At 39.6% G+C, this 12263-nt stretch overlaps 1 protein-coding gene across 5 annotated transcripts in view; it reads right to left on the bottom strand.

The window, feature by feature from the left end:
* Positions 1–12263, bottom strand: part of LOC120570710 (exostosin-1c) — an 89338-nt gene that overhangs the window by 33516 nt on the left and 43559 nt on the right. The window lies entirely within an intron of this gene.

Here is a 12263-nt window from a genome sequence, read left to right as displayed (position 1 = left end):
CTTGTCACCAGATCACAAGATCACATGACAATCCATCTTGTCAGGCTTCAAGTAATGCATTTGTGTCCGAGCCACCTGTAGCTTGGACCAATCAGCGTTCTGTTAGGAGCTACTAGAGAGATGACTGTTCAAAACAACGATGGTGACTCCTAAAGAGGTAGATGCTGCAATGGCATTAGTTGTATCAGAACTGGAGAGTATTTCTTGTCCGAAAGAAGAGCAAAAAACATAACTGATGGCTTTTCTCGATGGAAAAGATCTTTTCACTCTTCCCCCGAATGGCTTTGGCAAGAGTTTGATAGACGGATAGTTCATCCAATCACTTGCTAAGTATTTTTTGAAAGTGCCTGCCCTTTTCTAAACCGTTTCCAATGACAGCTTCTTAGATAGTTTATGTGGCGCGTCAGGTTAACTGTAAGCATTGTTGGACAGTAGTACACATTCAGTTTTTTCAGTATGCATACCTTAAAGTCACACTTTTTTGGGTATACTCAATTTAGTAATTTTTTCATTGTTAAACTATGTTTACATCAAATGGGATGGATGTTAGAGATGGGAAAGTCACCCATGTTTAGGTGTTGCTTTGTTGCTATAGCGTTCCATCTTTAATCCCTAATCCTGACTACTAAATCTTGAAACCTGTATTCTCGTCACCTGCCTTCCTGTTTCTTCCTCTGGAATAATTCCCCTACCAACCAAAAGTTGTTGACTGTAAGCGTGTTTATTGGCCATAGATTCCAGAAAAGTGTTTAATCAGACTGCTCCGTCTAAGTTTCTGCATTTGGATCTTCTTGACTTTTGCCACGTAGCAGTCATTCACTGGCTCTTTCTTTAACATTCGCCTCTGACTGTGTTCAGGTTATCTCTGGCAATGTTAAGCAGAGCAAAAATTAGCAAAAATGAATAATTCAAGAGCTTATGCGTGAATGAACATTGGCCCATGCATGTGTTTTCAGTCCCAGACAGCAGGTTAGGACGCGATTACCTGTGGTCTTCAGGGGATGAGGCCATGAACTTTACTGTAAGATGCGGCTCAGTGTGAGGTAACTGTGGATGTGTGTATTTGGGGATATGTGTGTGTAGTTTAGACAATGTAGAAGCCCTCCAGTGATGCATATTGTTCTGTCTTTATGTGCATTTGCCAATCAAAGATTTTTTGCTTTGTATTCTTGGTATCATTTTTAGAGGCCTGATGAGGTGAAATAAATTGTAAAATCACAATAAAATTAAAGCTAATATTAGAGGAACGCCCTAAAAAATACATTTGGTTTTTCTGCCTGCCTATTCTCTTATGTGTTTTGTTAGCCCTCTGATTTATCTTGTGACCCCTTGTGACTCCATGTTGGAAACCACTGTTGATTGTCAGAATGCAGTAAATCCAGTGATGTACTTTATCTGGTAAAGTTGCAGTTTATCTTCCTGCATGCTTAGCTTACGGTAATGGCATTAGGCATTGTGTGTGTGTATGTGTGTGTGTGTGTGTGTGTGTGTGTGTTTATAATATATAAGCATGGACATGTGGAGTCTGTGTGACTATGCATGTGACTCCTGCGTAAACACAGATTGCTCAGTTAAATAGCAGACACAAGAGGTCATGTCAATGGAGCCAGTTGTGTGTGTGTGTGTGTGTGTGTGTGTGTGTGTGTGTGTGTGTGTGTGTGTGTGTGTGTGTGTGTGTGTGTGTGTGTGTGTTCTGGATGGCAGTGAACAGTGATAGGTATGTATGTGTATGCTCTCTCAGACCGTTTTACTGCTTCCAGGCACAATCACTATCGACCACCGACTCTTACGGAGTTGTCAGCTTATCAGAGGCAGAAATCTCAGAGACAAACTTTAAATCATCCTTTTCTCTGGCTTGCACTTTAGCAATGAGGATATTGACACACACACACACACACACACAAACACACACACACAAAACACACACACACACACACACACACACACACACACACACACACACACACACACACACACACACACACACACACACACACACACACACACACTCTGTGACCTCACTTGTTTTGCGATGACCCAACCATATATCATCAGCCTCTCCGCACACACAAACCTAAGCAAACACCTTTCTATGGGAGGAATTTATGGAATGTCGAGCATTTGCCTGCAGTCGGCATTTCTGTGGAATTCCTCATCAAATCTCTGTGAATGTGTGTTAGATCTATTGTCTTTCCTGTGTATGTGCTTGTGTAACTTTTAAAGGTTATACATGTAGCAGTTTTTTGAGGAAACTCAAAGTGTTTTTCCCACTGAGAGAACAAGATATTTTAAAGGAATAGTGTGACATTTTGGGAAAAATGCGTATTGCTTTCTAACAGTTTGAGAAGAAGATCGATACCCCACTCATGTCTGTAAAAAATAAATTTGAAACTGGAGTCAGACATTGTTAGTTTATCTTAGCATCAAGAGTTGAAGTAGGAGAAACAGCTAGCCTGGCTCCGTCCAAGGGTAAAACCACAAGTAATCAGCGTAAGTTCTTGCAGGAAGACTTCATATTCCTTTTTCATCACTCCTAATTGATCAGCTGTTTCATGGCATGTCACTTGTCAGTAGTCAATCAGATTCAGCTGTGTCATTGTTAGTTAAACCAATCAGAGTCAGCCATTTGTCACAAGCCTATCACGGCATGACATCCTTTTTTAAATCTTCTCTCTCCTCTGCGGTTGTCAGTTGTCGTTTCAGGAATAGAGTGCGTCCCGCCTCCTCCCCTTCAACCGCCGGTGGTCTCGCCACGACCTCGGGTATCGTCAGCGCTTGGCTCTCGATTGGTTCCTGTGAACCTTCATCACCACCTCCAGTGTCTGGACTCCATCGGGGGATATGTTTGGGTTTCACTACCCCTTTATGACATTTGGTTTCGATGGAGTCCAATCTCCAGAGACTTGTTACATTTTCATGTTTGTCTGTACAATAAATATGTTCATATTTGCAAGGAAGTCTCTCCTGATTGAACTAGTTTTTACTAGGGTTAATAAAACAAAAAGTCCTGCACATAACTCAATATTAATAAATAAATTAATAAGATATAACGTGTTAATTAGTGAGGTAGCTGGTAGGTGGCTCTATTTACTTTTGGACAGAGCCAGGTGAGCTGTTTACCCCTGTTTCCAGTTTTCATGAAAAGCTAGGCTAAAGTAACTCCTTGCTCCAGCTTGAAATTTAATGCACCTGAGTGTGGCAACGATTTTCTTATCTAAATCTTGGCAAAAGAACAAATAAGTGTTCAGTATTAGGTATTAATACTGCAAAATAAAATCAGATTTAATCAGATTTATTTTAAGATTCTCTGATCTTTGCTTTTTTGTTAATTACTGGATTCTTTTAAACTCAAATTTGTCCTCTTTAGGTCTGAAAAATTACCCATTACTTTTTGGCTGACTCATTATAATCCATAAACTCATGCATTGGTCTCAAGTAGACACTGCTTTATTTTAATGGGTCAAAAGCCAAAAAAGGTTGGGAACCACTGCCTTAAGCATTAGCCTTTCTGCTTCCACCTACCCCCAATAGTTGTCATATAGTCCCTAATCTGTCCACACAGATAATGTGTGGAGGCGTTTGACATATGCCATTTCCAGTCACATCACTTTCAAGTTAGGGTCACCTTCTGCCAGCTGACTGAACCTTTGCTCCAGGGTCCAGCACCAAACCTCTCTGTCTGTCCCTTTATAGAGAGCAAAATCTCTCCTAAATAGAGCTCCGATGAACCATCTATAAACACGGGTAATGTTAATTTGGTTTTATGGTGGACTTTCTTCTCAAGAAACACTGTCAACATCGCTCGTCCATGAGAAACAAGGAAGGTTAACCAGCTCCCTGGTGCAACACGATCACTCCGCCTTTAAAATTTTGTACAAGCATGTTGTCTCCTGAAGGACAGCAAAAGGTTAGTTCCCTGGACGTACGCTGAGCCTGGTGCTAACACAACCATATGCTCCCACTTCCACCTCAGGACCTCTGAGAATAGCAACAACATAGTTGCTATTGCACTGATTACCTCCTGAAAGGATTTTTTTATAATGCACTGTGTCACATACCAACTTATAATAGTACTACTTTTTCAAAAAAGTTGACTTCACTTGGATAAATAATAAATAGAGACAAATACAAAAATAAAAAGGAATATTCATGTTTGTAAGACTTGCTTGAGAAACATATTTAGAGCCTGGATTCACTGTACTTTAGATTGATGTATGACCAGGCAGTTGTTTTTGGATGAAGATTTGCATAGCATTTTGGAAATTAACCCTTTGGTTTGAACATATTTCTATATCATCTTGCAAGGCGGTTTTTAGTTATTTAATGAGCATTGTTGGAGGTGCCTGAGGCCTAAGTTTTTCATTATTGTTGTGCACATGACGAATAAAGAACCTTGAAGGTGTATGGGTCTCATCCATAGACACGAATAAACTGTAGAATAGCTGTGTAGCTGTAAAATAAATGGCATTTTTCCACTGGTGGTCAAACACAAGAAGTGGTTTCGGGAAAAAAAGGATTATAAAAATGATCAGGTCACAGTGTAACCTGTGCTCCCAAACTGCAGGCCATCGTTTTCACCTGCACTCAAAGCCTCTCTTCATATAAAACAGCACTCTGCCAATGCAGGCTCAGACAGGGTCAGCCCGTCTTCGATAAATATTCAGGAATTCACATTCTCTACTATGGATTCAAAAATATTTTAACACTTAAACTACTTTTTAAGGCAATAAGCATGTGACCCATGGCGATTGTGATTGATTTAAAGAAATGCCAATGAACCAGAGCATGTTTATCTCCCATCCCGGAATGCTGTGTGGACTAGCCAGACCCTCCTCCACAGCGCCGTGGTGGAGGAAGGTCTGGCAAAGCGAGACTAAGCAAGTGCAGACACTTCAGGAGTCCCACACACTCTCACACACATACACACACACACATTCATGCACACACTCTCAGGCTTGAGGCTTCCTTATTGGCCGTGCTATCCTCAGCTTGTGCAGCTCTCAGTGCAGTGAGAAGAGGAGACAGTGGGTGCAGTGTGGAGGCACTGGCCTGGCTCCAGTAACTCTCCACAACATTCCATTGAGAGACCGCTGGCTGGCAGGCTGGATGGTTGTCTGTAGACAAGCTAAACAACAAACAGCAACACCGGCTCTACATGATTCCTATAGAGAAAACAAAAAATCCACTGAAAGGAGATTAACCCATCTCATATTATTCCTGTGCTCTCTGACAGTTCTGCCTCAATTTGTAACTACAAAAAATTGTCTGCTTTCAAAGGCTTGATTATGCTATCACTGGAGAGCGGCTCTGCTTTTTTTATTACGGTATTCGGGATAATTTTACAGGGATAAGTGTTCATTTTATGGTTCCCAAACATAAGCATTGTAATGACTGTTATGCTTGTTTTAATGTTAAACCTCCTCCATCTAGTGGATTTTCACTATATCGACACAATACTTGGAAATGCAGAACTTGTCGTACAATTGTATTCCTGTCAGAAAAGGCTGTCAAACGCAGCCACAAACAAAATACATGATTAGTATTTTCCACGAGCGCCAGCTGTCGGAGAGACATCTGATTTCTCTCCAGTCGGCTTCTTATTTAATATTACGTTTTTGTGCTTTTATATGCAAGCAATTCCTCCAAATCTGTTTGACAACTTGATGATATAGCAGCAGGGGTTAAACGAGGAATTGTTATGTGGGGGGCTTGGACTTAGCGGGATTCACAGCAGCCTGCAATAGTGACAGCAGTGACAGTTTTTGTGACAAATGCAGATTCACAAAGCATTACAAAAAGCCTAATGAGCATAACAGTTTAAAGGAGAAATTCATTTACTTCAAAGAATTACTTCATGTAAGTAATGGCCTGTTTTGTAGTCAGCAGATTTTTTCAAAATCTTAACAGACTAAACTAATCAACCAGTAGACCTTAAAAGACAAAGACTCGCCCATTCATTTTTTAGTTTAGCTGACCTCTTCATGATTGACAGCATCTAACTGACTAATTGAGCTCCACGCCATCTGCTTCAAGTCCACACACATCAATCATGTCATTATATGCTGAAACAGCACAGAGTGGCTGGAGAGTGCCGGCAGTCATTTTAACCTGGAAAGATAATGTGGCTTAATAGCTTAGCACTTTAGTAACAAGCATGTTACTTTGGGTTCTGCCAAACATCTATTTTAAGTTGGCTGTAGAAATAGTGATGTATTGTGGGTATTGTGAAGGACAAGATTAGCAAGGAGGGTGATGAAGCTATTTTATAGGTCAACAAGATCACTGGTGTTTTCTAAGATTTATGTTTTGATATTTTTGATAAGGAATATTATTGAAATTTTGGGCAATTAACCATTCAGCTTTCTTGTTGAGAGTTAGATGAGAATATGGATATCACTCTCATGTCTGTACATTAAATATGAAGGTACAGATAGCAGCGGGTTATCTTAGCTTATTGAAATACAGTATCCCTTTAACAAATAAAGGAAATATTATCATAATTTCTATATAATAAATGAAACACATTTGGTTATTTTCAGACACACATGCAATTAAAAAGACATTAATAATGATAATAAAGCGCTGGTAAACACTAAACTATGCAGCGTGGGTGGACAAGAATGCACGCAGCTATGACTGACTGTGTCTTAATGGGTTATTTTCCTGAGACCTGGCAAAATGACATCAGTGTCATAGAGTTGCAGCAGGCGTCTGTTGCCGCGGGAGCTGTGCAGAAAACACGGAGAGATCAAACATCGACAGAATCTTAAGAGCAATTGAATCATACTTTTATTTATTCACCAGCCCTCGAGCAAGAGGAGTGCCGTGCATTTGAAGGCATCTGTGTGAGTTTGTGAGTATTCACACATTACAATAATGCGTTTGTCAATGTGTGCTTATATCTTGTGTTTTTAGATACATGTTTCTGTGTTTCTTCTAAAGCTTGTGTGCATTTTTATGTATGTACTGCATAAATGCATATATCTGTTTGTATTTGTGTGTACAAATGCATACGTATACAGTACAGGCCAAAAGTTTGGACACACCTTCTCATTCAATGCGTTTCCTTTTTATTTTCATGACTATTTACATTGTAGATTCTCACTGAAGGCATCAAAACTATGAATGAACACATATGGAATTATGTACTTAACAAAAAAGTGTGAAATAACTGAAAACATGTCTTATATTTTTGATTCCTCAAAGTAGCCACCCTTTGCTTTTTTTATTAATAAGGGAAAAACTTCCACTAATTAACCCTGACAAAGCACACCTGTGAAGTGAAAACCATTTCAGGTGACTACCTCATGAAGCTCATTGAGAGAACACCAAGGGTTTGCAGAGTTATCTACAATGTAAATAGTCATGAAAATAAAGAAACACATTGAATGAGAAGGTGTGTCCAAACTTTTGGCCTGTACTGTAAGTGTTTGACTACTACTTTCTAGATGAATGTAGATGTGAAGATATGTATTTGTGTTCTAATGTGTATCTATTTGTAATTGTAATCATGTGCTTGTCTGTATTTACTATGTATCTCAAGATGTGTGTGCATTACCCACCGCAGCGTTGTGTTGCAGACACAGGGTTTGAGGTGCACTGTGAATTCATAATGGCCATGTGATTAATGAGTAAACACACCAGTGACAACAGGAGTCCCTACAGAATGATTGCACCCCACCGAGTATGCTGTTGTTAATATAAAGCCTGTATCTGTGTCTCAGTAAGTAATACTGAGGATTTAATCCCCCTCAGTGTGAGCCCTCTATCGACAGACCTCCCACTTGCGCTACCACATACGCACATACATTCACAAACACACGTTCACGCAACACATTAACACTCCCTTCTCATTAACGCCATCGCCCGTCTAACATCTGTCCCTGTCTGATGCCTGTCAGTTTAGCTGTGATTTGAATAAGATCACATAGCGCAGTCTCGACATACACACACACAGTCAGGTATTAAACGATAATTCCTTTATTTTTAAACTTGGACCTTATTTTCGTAGGTTTGGCCAATGGTTCTAATGGTCATAGTAATACTGAACTCAAAGTTATTTGCTGAGATCTGGAAATGTGTTTCTGATGGAGTAAGAAACATGACCACAGACCCCGAGGTTAGCCAAAGCTTTTTGGAGGAGGACACAAAGGCCAATAACCCAAACTTTTCTGGTTCCACATTGACCTACCATACTAGCTACTCACTTTTATTTTTCACCACCAAATAAATGGTTTAGATAATCTGGTCAAACTTTTTAGCTTTTTATTTATTTATTTATTTTTTTACAATGCGTCTGATTGTCTGACTGCCCATGTTTATTTCCCCATCTGACTTTATTTTAGCAACGTTTCCACATTCCCAGGTCCAGATACTAGTAGTATTTTCTGGGCCTCTGAAAATATCCCAAGGCTATACTAAATTGGGTGTCTGCATATACAAATGTGTTCACACGTTTGTTCACACGCCAACAACATTAAAGTGCAATTTATATTTTCCAACTGTCTGCATACAGCTAAAAATTTATGACCACCCTCGCGGACATGGGCAGGTGACAAAATTACATCACACGGACCTTTGCGGCATTCATTTAAGGAAAATATTAATTGGGCCAAACAGAACTGTGTGCATGCCCATGTATGTTTTGCAATATATATATATATATATATATATATATATATATAAAGTAACTATATAGATTCAGGGTTGCAATAATTCTGAATTATCCTTTAAAAGCAAGTGCACACACATATGATATATCCAAGATAAAAGTGACACTGACACACACACACACACACACACACACACACACACACACACACACACACACACACACACACACACACACACACACACACACACACACACACACACACACACACACACACACACACATACACACACACAGTCAGGTATTAAACGATAATTCCTTTATTTTTAAACTTGGACCTTATTTTCGTAGGTTTGGCCAATGGTTCTAATGGTCATAGTAATACTGAACTCAAAGTTATTTGCTGAGATCTGGAAATGTGTTTCTGATGGAGTAAGAAACATGACCACAGACCCCGAGGTTAGCCAAAGCTTTTTGGAGGAGGACACAAAGGCCAATAACCCAAACTTTTCTGGTTCCACATTGACCTACCATACTAGCTACTCACTTTTATTTTTCACCACCAAATAAATGGTTTAGATAATCTGGTCAAACTTTTTAGCTTTTATTTATTTATTTATTTTTTTCCAATGCGTCTGATTGTCTGACTGCCCATGTTTATTTCCCCATCTGACTTTATTTTCAGCAACGTTTCCACATTCCCAGGTCCAGATACTAGTAGTATTTTCTGGGCCTCTGAAAATATCCCAAGGCTATACTAAATTGGGTGTCTGCATATACAAATGTGTTCACACCGTTTGTTCACACGCAACAACATTAAAGTGCAATTTATATTTTCCAACTGTCTGCATACAGCTAAAAATTTATGACCACCCTCGCGGACATGGGCAGGTGACAAAATTACACACACCGGACTTTGCCGGCATTCATTTAAGGAAAATATTAATTGGGCCAAACAGAACTGTGTGCATGCCCATGTATTTTTTGCAATATATATATATATATATATATATATATATATATATATATATATATATATATATATATATATATATATATATATATAAGTGAACCTTAACGTTCAGGGTTGCAATAATTCTGAATTATCCTTTAAAAGCAAGTGCACACACATATGATATATCCAAGATAAAAGTGACACTGACACACACACACACACACACACACACACACACACACACACACACACACACACACACACACACACACACACACACACACACACACACACACACACACACACACACAGTGACAACAGCTTTTATCAGTGATTCTCTGCAACTTCACTTTGAGATTTACATCAACATCCCACAAAGAATCCAACTACCCAGATCTCTCTCTCTCTCTCTCTCTCTTTGAACCCAGAGGTTCACACATCCGTCACAGCTCTATCACTCCTTTTTCTGCTGAATCCTCTGCCTCCCACCTTCTGCGGCAATACCAGGACAATATTTCAGTCTCCTTTTAAATACTTCACATTCATTTTAAATAATTCACTCTCATTTTTAGCACTGGCATAAGCCACAATGCGCAGCAGAGCCCACACACGCGTGCAACACAAACACACACAAAATGAGGCGTAAAGTTAATTAGACATGGAGCTGAGAGAGAGCCTCTTTCTGCTGTGACACAATCATCTTTGCAGCACCTCTCGGGAGAGAGGGGTTGGGAGTAAATGTGTGTGTGCCTTAATATACGTACAAACAAATAATACACCCACACACAAGCTTATATATATCTAAACATACATATAAATGCATGCAGAAGCCGTAAAGATAACTCGGTATACACTCAGTCTCAGTTCACTGCTGTAAAACTACCTAAAACACAGCATTTAGACTTCATAAACGGCTCTCAGATGATTCATAAACATTGCAGTGAAGAAATTCCAATGACTAACTCCCCTGACTCTACCTCCTTCTCTCCAATCTGTTCTGTCTTTCCTTAGATCAAGGTGAAGTTAGACCGCAGCAGGTTTGTCCAACAACGTTCTGGTGATATCTAAGCATGAACATGCACACACACAATCCTTCAGAAGTGTTGTCTAGTGATCTTCCTTTGTTTACTCTGCTCTACCCAGCTGAGTGCAGCCTTAGCTCGGCCATGCTTTGAATTCAGAGCAGCTTCATCCATATACCCCACAACCCCTTTGTGTGTGTGTGTGTGTGTGTGTGTGTGTGTGTGTGTGTGTGTGTGTGTGTGTGTGTGTGTGTGTGTGTGTGTGTGTGTGTGTCTCTATTTCCTCATTGTCAAAGCGCAAGCCAGAGAAAAGGATGATTTAAAGTTTGTCTCTGAGATTTCTGGCTCCAACCCAAAACAGTGTAGGTGAACTGACTTTTATTTGTGCTTGGAAAAGTTGCATTTAAAAAATTCAATGATATATCTTATTCCTCTGAATTTCTATAATTTCTTTTTTTCACAACAGTCTTTTGGCACAACCTTTTGCACACAACTATTTTGCGTTTCACTACACATTACTTCTTCTGCATGTCACAAATAAACTTTTGAATCACACATACACCGTTCTACTGCACTATTTGCTCATGTTTGTGTAATAGTTGCAAAAGGAGAGGAAGTTGGAAAGTACTGAGGGATGGATGAACACATTGTATGACAAATTTGGATAACACAAGCCTTGTCTTTTAAATTCTAAGGCATCTGACCGTTTAACAATACAAGTAGTATATTAAATTTCAATGGCAAAGCACATCTAGCAAAGGTAAGAACAAACACACACACATACATCTTACTGAAAACAAAATAAACGGTATATGGTTTATGCAACTGCAGTATATAAAACCCCCCCGACAAATAAAAAAAAAATGAAGAGAACACCTTATGAGGCATCAGTTTATATCTGCTCCAGAGACATTCCTGCTGGTAAATCTCTCTCCTGAATCCCTCTGACTCTACTTTATTCCTTCTCTGCCAAAACTTTCCTATGTAAAACCGCACGTTTTCCCTTGTTCCACCTCTTTTTTCCATGTCTCTTTAAACTGTCTATTTTATTTCTATACCACTCATTTTGTCACGTTCGGACGGTCAGGGAGAGCACAGATTATAATGGAGAAAGAAACACTTGTGTTGTCCTTGTGTGAGGAGAAAAATGGAAGAAAAAGAATGGAGCAACAGGGGAGGGGCTCAGCAGGGAGATGTCCAAATGTTTGTTTATGCCTAATTGGGCCACAGATGAGCCAGCGGCCATCTCAGATAAGTCTATCCAGAAGGAAGGAGGAGACGAGCATGAAGGGAAGGAAGGAGATAGGGAATAGCTGAAGAGGAGAAACGGTTAGCAGTTGTGGGGTTTGAAAGAAGAATAGATAGAGAAAGTAAAGAAGGAGAAAGCAAGTGAGAAAAAAATATCGAGGGTACGTAGAAGAGGGGGATGAAAGAGTGAGGAATTAAGGGAGCGGTAGTGGGACCTCAGGGAAAGTGATATCCAGTAATTAAACAACAAGACTTGTGCAGCATGTGTGACCTGCACTACAAAAGTCCTTATACCCCGCTGAGCACATTCAAAACGACATCTAATTAGAGCAACATATTGGAGGTAACATTCTAACCGAACTTGCCTAGTGGGCTCATAGAGGTGCAGAAGTTATGTACAAGCATACATAAAAGGGCATATCCAACA

The sequence above is a fragment of the Perca fluviatilis genome, chromosome 13 (genome assembly GCF_010015445.1).
Source record: "Perca fluviatilis chromosome 13, GENO_Pfluv_1.0, whole genome shotgun sequence".
Taxonomy (NCBI): Eukaryota; Metazoa; Chordata; class Actinopteri; order Perciformes; family Percidae; genus Perca; species Perca fluviatilis.
This window is presented reverse-complemented; position numbering and strand designations above follow the sequence as displayed.